The sequence below is a fragment of the Zea mays genome, chromosome 2, assembly GCF_902167145.1.
Source record: "Zea mays cultivar B73 chromosome 2, Zm-B73-REFERENCE-NAM-5.0, whole genome shotgun sequence".
In the NCBI taxonomy this organism is placed as follows: domain Eukaryota; kingdom Viridiplantae; phylum Streptophyta; class Magnoliopsida; order Poales; family Poaceae; genus Zea; species Zea mays.
The window spans coordinates 124,665,522-124,685,281 of record NC_050097.1 but is presented as its reverse complement, the minus strand read 5'-3'; positions in this window follow the sequence as shown (position 1 = coordinate 124,685,281).

Sequence of the window (19,760 nt, the reverse complement as noted above, 5' to 3'; positions counted from 1 at the left end):
TGGAGACTTTCCTACAATCATGGTTATCGAGGCATACAAGAGATGATTCGTAGAGTGAGCGCAGCAATTATAATCACTCCTCGATTAACCACACATAGAGTAATTTGAACTAAAACATAGTTCATCCCACAGAATATTACAGATAATAGTCCACAGACATACGACATAGAGTTAACAGTTCAAACCAGTTCCAAATGCGTAAGACATAAACTAATGCAAGCGGCATAAAAAGGTAAAATGCATATGCATGGTCTTAATGTCCACATAGAACCACCAACTCCCCCTGAAGGAGACGCCAGACAACTTCTCATCACTTCTCTCCCCCTTTGGCATCAATTGCCACAAAGGAGAGGCCTCACTGATCACTCGGCGGAGGATGCATGTTGTAGTAGTGAGTGCTGAAGGTGTCAAACAGGGAGGAGAACTGGCCAAAATCCTGCTGGAGCTGCTGCTGCCTCTGACTTATATCATGCATGTTGTCATTTGTAGAAAGATTGTCAAATTGACTGGAGAGAGCACCCATGTTATCTTGAAAACTCTGTTGCATATTATTCAGCCTGGACATGATGGGATCAGTGACATTAGTGTGAATTTGATCACGAAACTCAGAAAATTCAGAGTTGAGTGCATCCCAGTTACTGTCAAAGCGAGACTGCATGTCATCGAGGCGGTGATCCACATGTGTCATCAGGCCCTCAAAGCGAGTATCAATATGAGTCTCAAGCCCTTGCTGCATATTGTGAAAATAAGGATCAAAGTATCCTGGAGCAGGCTCCCAATAGTGCTGAGGCTGAGGAGGAGGTGGAGGAGGAGGCATCTGCTGGCCCTCAACATTAGGAGCTGCTCCACCCTCATAGCCAGGGTCTTCCTCATCATCTGGGAAGGGAGTGAGTGGCCTAGTGAGAAACCCTATCTCATTCTTAAAAGGCCTGAATGGGGTGTGAACAATCTCGCATGGGCCCTCAAATCTTGTCTTGGATTTGATGAGAGCCATAATGTAAGGAGCATATGCCAAATTTTGATTCTTGTCCATTTTCAAATCATTAAGCTGCCTCATCATGAAAAGAACAATATTCATGACTTCACCATTCATGATGTGCTGGATGATGTTCCAGAACTTATCCCGTATTTTACTCTTATCACCACTCTTGGGAAGAATGGTGACTCTGGCAATCTTGTTGATTACAGCAGGATGATGTCTGAGTCCTGCTGTCTCTCCAAACCTCCTGGGTATACCAAGCCTGGCTGGCTCATAAAACTGCACAAAATCCTCAAAATTATCTTCAGTATAAAGATCCAGCCCAGCAGAAATGGTGCCATAGTCCAGACTGTTGGCAGTGGCAAAGTCAGCAAAAGAAGCAGAATAGCGCTTGAAGCCAGTCATCCAGGTGATAGATTCTTCTTCAATATCAATCTCTGAGGTAGCCAAGAATTGCTTAACAGCCATTTCATTGAAATCTGTGCGTTGTCCCATAAACTGATATAATCCACATGTTTCAAACTTAGGGATGAGACCCTCCATGACTGATTGACTGAGCAAGAAGGACCAATCAATCACCTGATGCTTGTGAAAATTGGTATCCACCAGGGTGCCCCAAAAGACATCAAACTGCAGCTGAGTGTGGAAAAAACTGGATATTCGTATCAGATGGCAGAGTATACTGGTTCACAGTCCGTCTAGAGCAGTACTCAGCCATAGAAAATCTCCGCTTGGGATAAGTCCAGCCTTGGGTATCAATGGGATAATCGGGATGAACATGAGGAAAATCTTCAGCATCCATGGATTCAGTGCCCCCAGCTGAGGATTGGGCCTTTGAATCAGTGGTTGGTGTATAGTCATCATCATTTCCACGAGGGCGCTTGGATTTAAAGCGACCTGCAAGTTTCTTGCGGAGACCACCAAAACCACTGCAACAATGTGACAGACATCCATAGATAAATAATTGATACCAATCACCACTATAAAAAGGAATGGAACTGAAATGCTCTGCCAGGGTCCGGACGGTCCGCGCTAGGGGGCCGGACTGTCCGCGCCAGAGGCCCGGACGGTCCGCGTCCACCAGGCGGACGGTCCGCGACCGACCAGGGGCGATTCCAAAGAACCCTAGCCGCCACAAAAGTTTAATTTGATGATTTTGCAGAGAATACGCATCCAAACAAGTTCAAAATTTTGCATAGCATTCACATTGAGGAGAACTAACAATCCCACCAATCAGATTTTGAAACCCACTGCTCAATTGCAGATCAGAGAGGAAACCCAAATAATCTCAAAATAGAAGAGATTTGATGAAATCCACAAGATTTGAAGATACCGTGATGAAGACATGTTGATGGAATGTTGCTACAAGCTGTCGGACTGTCTGCGCACAACTTCACTTCACCGTCCGCGCACACTCGACACAGGAGAGTATTTGGCGAGTGGAGAGCAAGAGAGAACAAGCGAATGAGCGCAACTGACAAGTCTGCTGCCACTGCCCGTTTTTACTGCCCTGTCGCGGATGGTCCGCGCTGGGGCGGCGGACGGTCCGCGCCCTGATGATTTCAGACTGTCTGCGAGGCTGATCGGACTGTCCAGTTCCTGATGCTGCGGACGGTCCGCGGTCCATGGGCGGACGGTCCGCGGCCTGATACTCATTTTTCCAATTGCTGTCCACTTGCTGATTTTGAATTTCGAATCCGAATTGGTGCTCATATATGGACATTTTGACCAATCCAAGAGTTAGTATGCATGCATATACATATGATGTAATTGAGTAATGCAAAATTTTTGAATTAAACTATCTAGAGCAATTCGGAATGAAAAATGCACCAAAAATACCAAATAAATAGCATAAAGAGCATATTTAGACCCGAGTTGCAATACGACACATGTGTGATCAACTTCAAGCCACATTTGAGAGATCGATCACATTCATTTCACTTCTTAGAGAACAAAATCTTGTTTCATCCAAAGGCTTTGTAAAAATGTCTGCTAATTGATCATCCGTGCCAATGGAATAAATAGAGATATCTCCCTTGCCAACATGATCCCTTAAGAAGTGATGTCGTATATCAATATGCTTGGTTCGTGAGTGTTGGACCGGATTGGTAGCCAATTTTACCGCACTCTCATTATCACACATGAGAGGCACATTCTTGAAAATAATTCCATAATCCAATAAGGTTTGTTTCATCCATAATAGTTGAGCACAACAATTTCCGGCCGATATATATTCCGCCTCGGCGGTAGATAGAGCAACCGAATTTTGTTTCTTAGAAGACCATGAAACAAGAGATCTACCAAGAAATTGACAACAACCGGAGGTGCTTTTTCTATCAACTTTGCACCCCGCATAGTCCGAATCCGAATATCCAATTAATTCAAAGTGAGCACCTTTGGGATACCATAGACCAATATTGGGAGTATACTTCAAATATCTTAGAATTCTTTTAGCGGTCTTCAAGTGAATCTCTCTAGGTGAAGCTTGGAATCGAGCACACATGCATACACTAAACATAACATCGGGCCTAGATGCGGTAATATAAAGTAAACTACCAATTATTGAACGATAAAGTTTTTGATCAACCATAGTACCTCCTTCATCTAAGTCTAGATGACCATTTGTTGCCATTGGAGTCTTGATAGGTTTAGCATTTTCTAAACCAAACTTCTTGAGCATGTCCTTCAAATATTTTGATTGACTTATAAAAATTCCATCTTTCAATTGTTTGATTTGAAGGCCAAGAAAGAAGCTCAATTCTCCTATCATAGACATTTCAAATTCTTTTGACATCATTTTTCCGAACTCCTCACAAAATAATTCATTAGTAGATCCAAAAATAATATCATCAACGTAGATTTGACAAACAAATAAGTCTTTGCCAATTCTTTTAGTGAATAGGGTAGTGTCAACCTTCCCAATTTTGAAGTCTTTGGAAAGCAAGAAATCCCTAAGCCTTTCATACCAAGCGCGTGGAGCTTGCTTAAGCCCATAGAGAGCTTTAGAAAGCTTGAACACATGGTTAGGTCTTTTGGGGTCCTCAAAACCGGGAGGTTGTTCAACATACACTAGTTCACTAATCTTACCATTTAGGAAGGCACTTTTTACATCCATTTGGTAGAGCTTGATATTATGTGCACAAGCATAAGCAAGTAGAATCCGGATTGCTTCTAATCTTGCTACGGGAGCGAATGTCTCCCCAAAATCCAATCCTTCAATTTGAGTATATCCTTGTGCAACTAATCTTGCCTTGTTTCTTACTACCACACCATCTTCATTGTGCTTGTTGCGAAACACCCATTTTGTACCAATAACATTGTGGTTCTTTGGTCTCTCAACAAGCTCCCAAACTTCATTTCGAGCGAAGTTATTTAATTCTTCATGCATTGCATTCACCCAATCAACATCAAGTAGAGCTTCATCTACACGGTTAGGTTCCATACAAGATACAAAAGAGAAATGTTCACAAAACGAAGCTATGCGAGAGCGAGTTTGAACACCCTTACTAATATCACCCACAATTTGATCAACCGGGTGATCCTTCACAATAGAATGATGAATTCTTGATACCGTTTGATAATTGCTTGTTGAAGCATTAGGAGGAACCGAAGGTCTTGAAGTACCTTGATCATGAGTATCCATGGTTTCATTGAGTTGTTGGCTTTGGTGATCTTCCTCATTTATAGTTGAGGATGAAGGAATGGCAACCACACTATTTTCATCATCATCTTCCTTTGGTTTTATTTCACCAATGGCCATTGTTTTCATTGCATTTATCAATTGAGTTCCCCCAACATCATCGAGATTATCACTCTCATCTTGAGACCCATTTGTTTCATCGAATTCAACATCATATGCTTCCTCAATAATGCCATGAGTTTTGTTGAAGACTCTATAAGCCTTACTATTTGATGAATATCCAAGAAGAAAACCCTCATCACATTTCTTCTCAAATTTAGAAATCCGGCTCCCCTTTCTCAAAATATAACATTTGCAACCGAATACCCTAAAATATGAGATATTTGGCTTTCTACCAATGAGCAATTCATATGGAGTTTTCTTCAAGAGCTTGTGACAATATAGTCTATTTGATGAATGACAAGCGGTATTTATTGCCTCGGCCCAATAAGAATCCGATATACTATATTCCGCTAACATAGACCTAGCCATGTCAATAAGAGTTCTATTCTTTCTTTCAACAATACCGTTTTGTTCCGGGGTATATTTGGAAGAGAATTCATGTTTGATACCCTTGTCATCACAATATTGATCAATTCTTGCATTTTTGAATTCCGAACCATTATCACTTCTAACCTTTTTGATGTCGAAATCAAATTGATTTTGAGCCAATATAGCAAATGACTTGAATGTTTCAAACACATTGGATTTGTCTCATAGAAAATAAACCCAAGTAAATCTTGAATAGTCATCCACAATCACAAGACAATAAGAATTACCACCAATACTTACAAAAGATGTGGGCCCAAATAAATCCATGTGAAGTAATTCCAAAGGTCGATGAGTGGACATTTGACTTTTATTTGGATGAGTATTTGCCACTTGCTTACTGGCTTGACAAGAGCTACACAATTTGTTCTTTTCAAACTTCACATCTTTTAAGCCTCGAACTAAGTCATGCTTGGTTAACCGATTGAGTTGCTTCATCCCAACATGACCAAGTCTTCTATGCCATAACCAACCTAGCGAAGCTTTTGAAAATAGGCAAGTTGTGAGCTTTGCCTCATTAGATGAGAAATCAACAAGATAAAGATTTTCATGTCTAAAACCTTTAAACTTAAGATTGCTACCATCAACACTAGAGATAATAACATCTTCAACCGTGAAATTGCAACAAAATCCTAAATCACATAATTGAGCTACGGAAAGTAAATTAAAATTCAATGACTCAACCAAAAGCACATTTGATATAGAATGATCATTTGAGATAGCAATTTTACCCAAACCTTTAACCTTTCCTTTACGATTATCTCCAAATGTGATACTATCATAATTTGAGCAATCTTCCTCACTCATTTGGGTAAACATCTTCATATCCCCGGTCATGTGTTGAGTACATCCACTATCCAACACCCAATGATTCCCTCCCGCCTTGTAGTTTACCTACAAAAGGAAATCAATCTCTTTTAGGTACCCAAACTTGCTTGGGTCCTTGGATGTTAGTGACCAAGGTCTTTGGTACCCAAATAGCTTTCTTTTTGTTTCCAACAATTGAAGTACCAACAAATTTAGCATGAACACCTTTTGCATTATGAGAAAGAACATAACAATGCTCAAAACAAGTGGAGGATACATTTTTGAACTTGGGACAATTTTTCTTAACATGTCCCTTTTTGTGACACTTGTGACACACTTTGTCACATTCTTTCACAAACAATGTCTTTTGCTTTACAAAAGCATTCTTTCCTTTCTTGGGAACATATCCAAGACCTTCACGGTTAAGAGAGCATCGTTGACTTCCCAATATGAAATCCAATTTAGTCTTACCACCATATGCCTTTTCTAGGTCATGAGTTAGAGTATTTATTCTATCTACTAACACTTCATTCTCAACAATAATTTTTGATTCATCAAGAGCAATGTTATCATTGAGAGAAATTTTGCATTTATCACAAATAGAGTTAGTAGGTAGTGGTTCACTTGTAAGACTATCAAGTAAGTCACAAGTGACTCCAACATCCTTAGTGACCACCTCAACTTCATGCACAATAGATGATTTTTGAGCATCCGCAAGCTTCTCACAATTTTCTTTGAGGTCATTGTGAGAGGTCTTGAGCTCCTCAAAAGACACTTGGAGGTTTTTATACAATTCCTTCAAGGTCTTAAATTTTTCTTTTTCTTTGTGCATGTAGTCATCGGCCTCACCTAACATTCTAACAAGATCATCATATGAATAGCCATCATCATCAACATCATCGATATCATCATCATCTTTTATATCATTTAAATCGGTGATGATTTTTACCTTAGCATCTCCCTTTGCCATGAGACAATGGGGGGATGAGAAGAGTGAGGGAGCTTCCTTGATAGCAATTCCGGCATTAAGCTTGGATGAGGTGTCATCATCATCATCATCCGAGCTATCATCCGAGTCCCATTCAACTAAGTAGGCTTTGCCATCTCTCTTCTTGTTATAGTATTTCTTTTTCTTCTTGTCACTTTCATCTTTGCCCTTCTTCTTCTTGCTTGGGCAATTCATGGCAATGTGACCGGGTTCCCCACACTCAAAACATTTTCTATCATTGAAAGCATTTCTTCTAGATGTTTGACCTCTTCTAGGTTGACCTCTTTTTATCTTCATGAATTTATTGAATTTCCTTACAAATAAAGCCATGTCACCATCACTCTCACTTTCATTTTCTTCATCATTGCTATCTTCTTTTTCAATTTCCTTTGAGGCCTTGGCCTTGAGAGCAATAGATTCATTTTTCACCTTCTTTGCCAAACTTAAAGCATCGGCTTGTGACTTCTTAAATATATCTTGAGTGAGAATTTCTCCCAATACTTCGGTTGGAGAAGTTGTAGATAAATCACTCCTTACTAGCATTGTCACAATAGTCTCATATTTCTCCGGAAGTGATCTAAGGAACTTGTGTGTGAAATCCACATCCGGTACATTAAAACCAAGTCCTTTGAGTTCATTTACTATCTCATTCAACCGATTGAACATATCGGATACACTCTCATCTTCTTTCATAATAAATTGCTCAAACTTCCCTTTGCACACATATAGTTTGGCACTCTTCACAATTGTAGTTCCTTCATGAATTTCCATTAGTTTTATCCAAATCTCATGAGCGGTTGTGAGATTCTTGATACGATTGAACTCATTTATATCAAGAGCATCATAAAAGACATTCATGGCTTGATCATTTGTGAGGATATTCTCATTATCACTAACGGATGGTTCATCTTCCTTCAATACAACAAATCCATCCCTAACAATTGGCCAAATTTTTCCACCCATTGCTCTAAGATGCATTGACATTCTTATTTTCCAATAATCATAATTGTTTCCATCAAAGTGCGGTGGCTTCCCAATGTGCACATTGTTGTTACTAGCCATTTTGTCCCACTCCGGGATGATTAGATCCACAAACAATGGAGTCCTCGGCTCTGATACCACTTGTAGGATCTAGGACACCGGCTAGAGGGGGGGTGAATAGACGGTTTTGACTAAAATCAACAATACTAAATAAATTTAATCAATACAACAAGAGGAATAAATTATCTAGTGTCAATAAGTAAACAATGTATGAAAAACAACTACGGAGATTGAATACTTGAAGAACAATAAGCAAATCACTAATCAATTGCAAGGCAATAAGTAATGCTAGAAGGAATAGACACCGAAATTTATCCCGTGGTATCGGTGATTTGCCGATCACCCCTAATCCACGTTGAGGTGGACTTCAAGCTCTCACTTGCTCCTCTATCAAGACACGACTTGATCTTTGAGCCAAGTGGACAAGAAATCACTCAATACCTCGATTCCACTAATGTCACCTTTGCCGCTCCGGCGAGGTAGGCGCGAACCCCTCACAATCCACACCGCGGCTTCTCCACAATCTTCTTAGAGAGCTCGACGGAGACAATCACCCGAGTCATCTAGGAGGCGGCAACCTCCAAGAGTAACAAGCCAACGACGCTTGCTCGGTGTACCACCTAGTGCCTCAAGAATCACCAAATGATGCAAATGCACTAGGAACCCTCAATCTCTCACTAGAATGCAATCTCAAGCAAAGAGTGTGAGAGAGTGAGTTGGAGGATCACAAATGAGCTCAATGTGTGAAAGGAATGGCCAAGAGAGCTCTCTCACACGAGCTACCCTTCTATATATAGTCCCCCATCTAAAACCAACCGTTATGTGCAAAGGGGGGGCAGTTCTGCGCACACGCGGACCGTCCGCGCCCTAGGGCCGGACGGTCCGCCGTACATATAACGGCTATAATGACCGTTAGAAACATGTCAGAGCTGACTCAAAAGGTGGGTCCGGACAGTCCACCCTTCAAGGCCGGACCGTCCGCGACCTGGCAGATTCAAACACCCGAGCCTCGGATCAAAAGAAGTTAACACATGCGGACCGTCCGGCTATAAATCCCGGACGGTCCGCGACCTGAGACAGTACTGTCCGGACTAGTCCCCCGGACAGCCCGTAGTACAAATCTATAAAAACACACAGTCCCTGGCCAAAAACGAGTTTGACACTTGCGGACCGTCCGCCCCTCACAGGCGGACCGTCCGCCTATAATTCAGGGACTGGCCCGAAGCCACCCTCCTCTGGTCATGACTGCGGACGGTCCGGCCCTAAGGCCCGGACGGTCCGCAGTGCAATAGAACACAGTGTCAATACAAATGGTCAGACTTCGGACCCCTCTGGTGGATCACGGACGGTCCGCCCCTAAGGCCCGGACAGTCCGCGCGTCCATGACTACGCAATTTTTTAAACATGCTTTTGAAAGAACTTTTGACTCGCGAAATGAGAAGCGCTGTTAGTCCTCATGCAAATGCAACTACTTGATGCTCTATGAGGCACTAAGTGTTACACAAATCTAAGTCATTGACCCCTCTTAATAGTACGGCTATCTAGCCTACTAATCCGGTCAGGTATCTTCTCTAAACTCCTTAAGACCGGCAAAAATGAAACCTATATAATACCTTTCCCTTCATCTGATCCACAACCAATGCGTATGATTCTTCAACATTTCCTGTTCTATGTGGTCCAACCCTGCATTCTTATTTCTCCAAGAATCGTTAGTCCACAAACAGTTGTCATTAATTACCAAAACATTACCAAAGGGGCCTAGATGATTCACAATTTCAACCACCAAAATCATTTAGGAAAAGGTTTGACCCTATTTCCCTTTCAATCTCCCCCTTTTTGGTGATTGATGCCAACACAAGCCAAAGCAAATATATAAGTGCAGAATTGAACTAGTTTGCATAAGGTAAGTGCAAAGGTTGCTTGGAATTAAACCAATTTACATTTTATAAGATATGCATGGATTGCTTTCTTTCTTTTAACATTTTGGACCATGCTTGCACCACTTGTTTTGTTTTTGCAAACTCTTTTGGAAATTCTTTTCAAAGTCCTTTTGCAAATAGTCAAAGGTAAATGAGTAAGATTTCGAGAAGCATTTTCAAGATTTTAAATTTTCTCCCCTTGTTTCAAGTGCTTTTCCTTTGACTAAACAAAACTCCCCCTCAATGAAATTCTCCTCTTAGTGTTCAAGAGGGTTTTAGATGTTAATTTTAAAGGAGGTCATACCAATTTGAAATTATATCAAAAATAAGATTCCAATTGAAAAACTTCTTTAATACAAATTGAAAGACTACATTTTTGAAATTGGTGGTGGTGCGGTCCTTTTGCTTTGGGCTAATACTTTCTCCCCCTTTGGCATGAATCGCCAAAAACGGATACTTTGTAGTGAAATATAAGCCCTTCATTACTTTCTCTCCCCTTTGGCAAATAATATATGAGTGAGATTATATCAAATTGGAGAGTGGTGCGGAGTGACGGCGAAGGATAAATAATATGATGGAGTGGAGTGGAAGCCTTGTCTTCGCCGAAGACTCCATTTTCCTTTCAATCTATGACTTAGCATGGAATGAACTTGAAAAACACATTAGTCATAGCACATGAAAAGGATATGATAAAAGGTACATAAATGAGCAATGTGTGCAAAGTATCAATCAAAGTTCCTAGAATCAAGAATGTTTAGCTCATGCCTAAGTTTGGTAAAGGTTTTCTCATCTAGTGACTTTGTAAAGATATCGGATAGTTGTTCTTTGGTGCTAACATAAGCAATCTCGGTATCCCCCCCCCTTTGTTGGTAATCCCTCAAAAAGTGATACCGAATGGTTATGTGTGCTTAGTGCGGCTATGCTCAACGGGATTATCCGCCATGCGGATTGCACTCTCATTATCACATAGGAGAGGAACTTTGGTTAATTTGTAACCATAGTCCCTAAGGGTTTGCCTCATCTAAAGCAATTGCGCGCAACAATGGCCTGCGGCAATGTACTCGGCTTTGGCGGTAGAAAGAGCTACAGAATTTTGCTTCTTTGAAGCCCAAGACACCAGGGATCTTCCCAAGAACTGACAAGTCCCTGATGTGCTCTTTCTATCAATTTTACACCCTGCCCAATCAGCATTTGAATATCCTATTAAATCAAAAGTGGATTCCTTGGGGTACCAAAGACCAAACTTAGGTGTATAAACTAAATATCTCAAGATTCGTTTCACGGCCCTAAGGTGAACTTCCTTAGGATCGGCTTGGAATCTTGCACACATGCATACGGAAAGCATAATATCCGGTCGAGATGCACATAAGTAGAGTAAAGATCCTATCATCGACCGGTATACCTTTTGATCTACGGATTTACCTCCAGTGTCGAGGTCGAGATGCCATTGGTTCCCATGGGTGTCTTGATAGGCTTGACATCCTTCATCCCAAACTTGGTGAGTATATCCTGAATGTACTTAGTTTGGCTGATGAAGGTGCCCTCTTGGAGTTGCTTCACTTGAAATCCTAAGAAATACTTCAACTCCCCCATCATAGACATCTCGAATTTTTGAATCATGATCCTACTAAATTCTTCACAAGTAGATTTGTTAGTAGATCCAAATATGATATCATCAACATAAATTTGGCATACAAACAAATCATTTGCAATTGTTTTAGTAAAGAGAGTAGGATCGACTTTTCCGACTTTGAATCCATTAGCGATAAGAAAATTTCTTAGGCATTCATACCATGCTCTTGGGGCTTGCTTGAGCCCATAAAGCGCCTTAGAGAGTTTATACACATGGTTAGGGTACTCACTATCTTCAAAGTCAGGAGGTTGCTCAACATAGACCTCCTCCTTGATTGGTCCATTGAGGAAGGCACTTTTCACGTCCATTTGGTAGAGCTTAAAGCCATGGTAAGTAGCATAGGCAAGTAATATACAAATTGACTTAAGCCTAGCTACAGGTGCATAGGTTTCACCGAAATCCAAACCTTCGACTTGTGAATATCCCTTGGCTACAAGTCGAGCTTTGTTCCTTGTCACCACACCATGCTCATCTTGCTTGTTGCGGAAGACCCACTTGGTTCCTACAACATTTTGATTAGGACGTGGAACAAGATGCCATACATCATTCCTTGTGAAGTTGTTGAGTTCCTCTTGCATTGCCAACACCCAATCTGAATCCCTTAATGCGTCTTCCACCCTGTATGGCTTAATAGAAGACACAAAGGAGTAATGTTCACAAAAATGAGCAACACGAGATCGAGTGGTTACCCCCTTATGAATATCGCCGAGGATGGAGTTCACGGGGTGATCTCGTTGTATTGCTTGGTGGACTCTTGGGTGTGGCGGTCTTGAACCCTCATCATATTCCTTGTTTTGATCATTGGCATCTCCCCCTTGATCATTGTCCTCCTCTTGAGGTGGCTCCTCTTGATCTTCATTTTCATCATCTTCAGCTTGATCCTCATCTTGGGTTGGTGGAGATGCTTGCATGGAAGATGAAGGTTGATCTTGTGCTTGTGGAGGCTCTTCGGATTCCTTAGGACACACATCCCCAATGGACATGTTTCTTAGCACGACGCACGGAGCCTCTTCATCATCTAGTTCATCAAGATCAACTTGCTCTATTTGAGAGCCATTAGTCTCATCAAACACAATGTCACAAGAAACTTCAACTAGTCCAGTGGACTTGTTAAAGACTCTATATGCCCTTGTGTTTGAGTCATAACCAAGTAAAAAGCCTTCTACAGCCTTAGGAGCAAATTTAGATTTTCTACCTCTTTTAACAAGACTAAAGCATTTGCTACCAAAGACTCTGAAATATGAAACATTGGGCTTTTTACCAGTTAGGAGTTCATATGAAGTCTTCTTGAGGATTCGATGAAGGTAGAGACGGTTGATGGCGTAGCAAGCTGTGTTGATTGCTTCCGCCCAAAACCGGTCTGAAGTCTTATACTCATCAAGCATGGTCCTCACCATGTCAAGTAGAGTTCTATTCTTCCTCTCCACTACACCATTTTGTTGTGGTGTGTAGGGAGAAGAGAACTCATGCTTGATGTCCTCGTCCTCAAGAAAGCCTTCAATTTGAGAGTTCTTGAACTCCGTCCTGTTGTCGCTTCTAATCTTTTTGATCCTCAATCCGAACTCATTTTGAGCTCGTCTCAAGAATCCCTTTAAAGTCTCTTGGGTTTGGGATTTATCCTGCAAAAATAACACCCAAGTGAAGCGAGAATAATCATCCACAATAATTAGACAGTACTTACTCCTGCCGATGCTTATGTAAGCTATCGGGCCGAATAGGTCCATGTGGAGTAGCTCAAGTGGCATGTCGGTCGTCATGATGTTCTTGTGTGGATGATGAACACCAACTTGCTTCCCTGCTTGACATGCGCTACAAACCCTGTCTTTCTCAAAATGAACATTTGTTAGTCCCAAAATGTGCTCTCCCTTTAGAAGCTTGTGAAGATTCTTCATCCTAACGTGGGCTAGTCGGCGATGCCAGAGCCAACCCATGTTAGTCTTAGCAATTAAGCAAGTGTTGAGTTCAGCTCTATTAAAATCAACTAAGTATAGCTGACCCTCTAACACTCCCTTACATGCTACTGAATCATCACTTCTTCTAAAGACAGTAACACCTATATCCGTAAAAAGACAATTGTAGCCCATTTTGCATAATTGAGAAACTGAAAGCAAGTTATAGTCTAAAGAATCTACAAGAAAAACATTGGAAATAGAATGGTCAGGTGATATAGCAATTTTACCAAGTCCTTTGACCAAACCTTGATTTCCATCCCCGAATGTGATAGCTCTTTGGGGATCATGGTTTTTCTCATAGGAGGAGAACATCCTTTTCTCCCCAGTCATGTGGTTTGTGCACCCGCTATCAATTATCCAACTTGGGCCCCCGGATGCATAAACCTACAAAACAAGTTTAGGCCTTGTTCTTAGGTACCCAAACGGTCTTGGGTCCTTTGACATTAGAAACAAGCACCTTGGGTACCCAAACACAAGTCTTTGACCCCATGTGTTTGCCCCCAACATATTTGGCAACTACTTTGCCTGATTTGTTAGTTAAAACATATGAAGCATCAAAAGTTTTAAATGAAATGTTATGATCATTTGATGCAATAGGATATTTATTTTTAGGCATTTTAACATGGGTAGAACGCCTAGAACTAGAAGCCTCATTCTTATAAATAAAGGCATGGTGAGAAACAGAATGAGTCTTCTTAGCATGAATTCTCCTAATCTTATCCTCAGGATAACCAGCAGGATATAAAATATAGCCCACGTTATCCTTAGGCATGGGAGCCTTGCCCTTAACAAAATTAGACAATCTTTTAGGGGCATTGAGCTTGACATTGCCTCCTTGTTGGAAGCCAATGCCATCCTTAATGCCAGGGCGTCTCTCACTATAAAGCATACTACGAGCAAATTTAAATTTTTCATTTTCTAATTCATGCTCGGCAATTTTAGCATCTAATTTTTCTATCTGATCATTTTGTTGTTTAATCATAGCAATGTGATCATGGATAGCATCAACATTAACATCTCTACATCTAGTGCAAATAGAGACATGACTAACAGTAGATGTAGAGGGTTTGCAAGCATTTAATTCATCAATCTTAGCATGTAAAATAGCATTCTCATCTCTAAGATTGGAAATAAAAATATTGCAAACATTTAAATCTTTAGCCTTAGCAATTAATTTTTTATTTTCAATTTTAAGGCTAGAGAGTGATGCATTCAACTTGTCAATCTTAGTAATTAAACTAGCATTATCATTTCTAAGACTAACAATGGAATCATCACAAACATCAAACTTTTCAACCTTAGCAATTAATTTAGCATTTTCATTTCTAAGGATTGAGATAATATCATGGCAAGTGCTTAGCTCACTAGTCAAATTTTCACATTTTTCTACTTCCTGAGCATAAGCATTTTTAACTTTAACATGCTTCTTATTTTCTTTAATTAGGAAGTCCTCTTGGCTATCCAAGAGTTCATCCTTCTCATGAATAGCTCCTATCAATTCATTTAATTTTTCTTTTTGTTGCATGTTCAGGTTGGCAAAAAGAGCAAGCAAGTTATCCTCATCATCACTAGAGTTATCCTCATCACTAGATGTTGCATATTTAGTGGAGGCTCTAGATTTTACCTTTTTTGCCGTCTTTTGCCATGAGGCACTTGTGGCCGACATTGGGGAAGAGAAGACCCTTGTTGACGGCGATGTTGGCGGCATCCTCGGCGGAGGAGGAGTCGGTGGAGCTCTCATCTGAGTCCCATTCCCGACAAACATGGGCATCACCGCCCTTCTTCTTGTAGTACCTTTTCTTCTTCTTCCCTCTCTTGTCGTCGCCCCTGTCACTGTCACTAGAAATAGGACATTTTGCTATAAAGTGACTGGGCTTACCACACTTGTAGCAAACCTTCTTGGAACGGGGTTTGTAGTCCTTCCCCTTCCGTTGCTTGAGGATTTGACGAAAGCTTTTGATGATTAAAGCCATCTCCTCATTGTCGAGCTTGGAGGCGTCGATGGGGAGCCTACTTGATGTAGACTCTTCTTTCTTCTCCTCCGTTGCTTTGAAGGCAACGGGTTGCACCTCGGGTGTGGAGGTGGCGCCTCGCTTGATGATTTGTTTGGAGCCTTTGATCATCAACTCAAAGCTCACAAACTTCCCTATAACCTCCTCGGGAGACATTAGCTTGTATCTAGGATCACCACGAATTAATTGAACTTGTGTAGGGCTAAGAAAAACGAGTGATCTTAGAATAACCTTGACCATTTCATGGTCATCCCATTTGGTGCTCCCGAGATTGCGCACTTGATTCACCAAGGACTTGAGCCGGTTGTACATGGCTTGTGGCTCCTCTCCTTGGTTGAGCATAAATCGACCGAGCTCTCCCTCAATCGTTTCCCGCTTGGTGATCTTGGTCACCTCATCTCCTTCGTGCGCGGTCTTGAGCACGTCCCAAATCTCTTTTGCACTCTTCAACCCTTGCACCTTATTATACTCCTCTCGACTTAGAGAGGCGAGGAGTATAGTAGTGGCTTAGGAGTTGAAGTGCTGAATTTGGGCTACCTCGTCCGAGTCATAGCCTTCATCCCCCATGGATGGTTCCTGCGCACCAAATTCAACAATGTCCCAAATGCTAGCGTGGAGTGAGGTTAGATGGTGCCTCATTTTATCTCTCCACATACAATAATCTTTACCGTAAAAAACCGGTGGTTTGCCTAGTGGGACAGAAAGTAAAGGAGTGCGTTTGGAAATGCGAGGATAGCATAAGGGGATCTTACTAAACTTCTTGCGCTCATGGCGCTTAGAAGTGACGGACGACGTGTCGGAGCCGGAGGTGGAGGGCGACGAAGAATCAGTCTCGTAGTAGACCACTTTCTTCATTTTCTTCTTCTTGTCGCCACTCCGGTGCGACTTGACGCGGGGAGGTGATTCCTCCCTCTTCTTGTTGCTGGACTCCCCCGATGGAGCTTTTCCGTGGCTTGTGGCGGGCTTCTCGCTGATCACCATCTCCTTGGCGTGAGCTCCCGACACCACTTCGAGCGGTTAGGCTCTAATGAAGTGTCGAGCTCTGATACCAATTGAAAGACGCCTAGAGGGGGGTGAATAGGCAAATCTGAAATTTATGAACTTAAAGCACAACTACAAGCCGGGGTTAGCGTTAGAAATATAACCGAGTCCGAAAGAGAGGGCGAAAACAAATCACAAGCAAATAAGGCGGATGACACGGTGATTTGTTTTACCGAGGTTTGGTTCTTGCAAACCTACTCCCCGTTGAGGTGGTCACAAAGAGTCTCTTTCAACCCTTTCCCTCTCTCAAACGGTCACTTAGACCGAGTTAGCTTCTCTTCTCAATCAATTGAGACACTTAGTCCCCACAAGGACCACCACACAATTGGTGTCTCTTGCTTTGATTACAAAAGTCTTGGGAACAAGAAATGGGGAAGAAGAAAAGTGATCCAAGCGCAAGAGCTCAAAAGAACACAGCAAAACTCTCTCTTCTAGTCACTAATTGCTTTGAGTGGAATTGGGACTTGGAGAGATTTTGATTCAATCTATTTGTGTTTTGTATTGAATGCACTAGCTCTTGTATTGAATGTGTTGGCTGAAAACTTGGATGCCTTGAAGTGTGGTGGTTGGGGGGTATTTATAGCCCCAACCACCAAAGTGGCCGTTGGGGAAGGCTGCTGTCGAAGGGCACACCGGACAGTCTGGTGCACCACCGGACACTGTCCGGTGCGCCAGCCACGTCACACAACCATTAGGGTTCGACTGTTGGAGCTCTGACAAGTGGGGCCATGAAAGTCACCTGGAGGGGGGCTGAATAGGCGAATCTGAGATTTATGAACTTTAAGCACAACTACAAGCCGGGGTTAGCGTTAGAAATATAATCGAGTCCAAAAGAGAGGGTGAAAACAAATCATAAGCGAATAAGAGCGGATGACACAGTGATTTGTTTTACCGAGGTTCGGTTCTTGCAAACCTACTCCCCGTTGAGGTGGTCACAAAGACCGGGTCTCTTTCAACCCTTTCCCTCTCTCAAACGGTCACCTAGACCGAGTGAGCTTCTCTTCTCAATCAAATGGGACACTAAGTCCCCACAAGGACCACCACACAATTGGTGTCTCTTGCTTTGATTACAATGATCTTGGGAACAAGAAATGAAGAAGAAGGAAGCCAACCAAGCAACAAGAACAACAAAAGAACACAAGCTGATCTTTTCACAAGTCCTAACAACTAGAGTTGAATTGGGGACTTTGATTTGATCGGAGGCTTTGATTTGTGTCTTGGAGTGTTGTGTATTGCTCTTGTATTGAATGAGGAGTAGTGAATGCTTGGATGCATTGAAGTGTGGTGGTTGGGGGTATTTGTAGCCCCAACCACCAAAGTGGCCGTTGGGAGGGGCTGCTGTCGTATGGCGCACTAGACAGTCCGGTGCACCACCGAACACTGTCCGGTGCGCCAGCCACGTCACCCAACCATTAGGGTTCGACCATTGGAGCTTCTGACAACTGGGCCATCGGACAGTCCGGTGGTGCACCGGACATGTCTTGTTCACTGTCTGGTGCGCCTTCTGGCGCCTGCTCTGACTTCTGCGCGCGCAGGCGCGCACTATTCACTTTCACTGTTTCTTTGCAGACGACCGTTGGCGCGAAGTAGCCGTTGCTCCGCTGGCACACCAGACAGTCCGGTGAATTATAGCGGAGTGGCTCCCGCAAATTCCCGAAGCTAGCAAGTTTGAGTTGATCCACCCTGGCACACCGAACACTGTCCGGTGGTGCACCGGACAGTCCGATGCGCCAGACCAGGGCAGCCTTCGGTTGTCTTTTGCTCTTTTCATTTGAACCCTTTCTTAGACTTTGTATTGGTTTGTGTTGAACCTTTGGCACCTGTAGAACTCATAATCTAGAGCAAACTAGTTAGTCCAATAATTTGTGTTGAGCAATTCAACCACCAAAATTCATATAGGAAAAGGTTTGACCCTATTTCCCTTGCAATCTCCCCCTTTTTGGTGATTGATGCCAACACAAACCAAAGCAAATATAAAAGTACAGAATTGAACTAGTTTGCATAATGTAAGTGCAAAGGTTGCTTGGAATTGAAACAAATATAATTATTTCAATAGATATGCATGGATTGTTTTCTTCTTATTTAAAATTTTGGACCACGCTTGCACCACTTGTTTTGTTTTTGCAAATGTTTTGGAAATTCTTTTTTAAAGTCTTTTGCAAATAGTCAAAGATATATGAATAAGATTTTGAGAAGCATTTTCAAGATTTGAAATTTACTCCCCCTGTTTCAAATGCTTTCCTTTGACTTAAACAAAACTCCCCCTCAATGAAATTCTCCTCTTAGTGTTCAAGAGGGTTTTACAAATTTTTGAAGATACTTTCTCCCCCTTTTTAACACAATAAGATATCAATTTGAAAAACTTCATTTTTAAAATTTGGTGGTGGTGCGGTCCTTTTGCTTTGGGCTCATACTTTCTCCCCCTTTGGCATGAATCGCCAAAAACGGATACTTGTGAGTGAAATATAAGCCCTTTTTTAAACTTTCTCCCCCTTTGGTAAATAATATAGGAGTGAAGATTATACCAAAGTGGAGAGCGATGCGGAGTATCGGCAAATGTCAATGGAGTTGAGTGGAAGTGTCGTCTTTGCCAAATACTCCATTTCCCTTTCAATTCTATAACTAAGCATAATAATACACTTGAAAACACATTAGTCATAGTCATAAAAGAGATATAATCAAAGGTATATAAATGAGCTATGTGTGCAAAGAATCAATCAAAATTCCTAGAATCAAGAATATTTAGCTCATTCCTATGTTTGGTAAAGGTTTTCTCATCTAAAGGCTTGGTAAAGATATCGACCAATTGATCCTTGGTGTTAATATAGGCTATCTCGATATCCCCCCTTTGTTGGTGATCTCTCAAAAAGTGATACCGAATGGCTATGTGCTTAGTGCGGCTGTGTTCAACGGGATTATCCGCCATGTGGATTGCACTCTCATTATCACATAGGAGAGGAACTTTGGTTAATTTGTAACCATAGTCCCCAAGGGTTTGCCTCATCCAAAGCAATTGCGCGCAACAATGGCCTGCAGCAATGTACTCGACTTCAGCGGTAGAAAGAGCTACAAAATTTTGTTTCTTTGAAGCCCAAGACACCAGGGATCTCCCCAAGAATTGACAAGTCCCTGATGTGCTCTTTCTATCAATCTTACACCC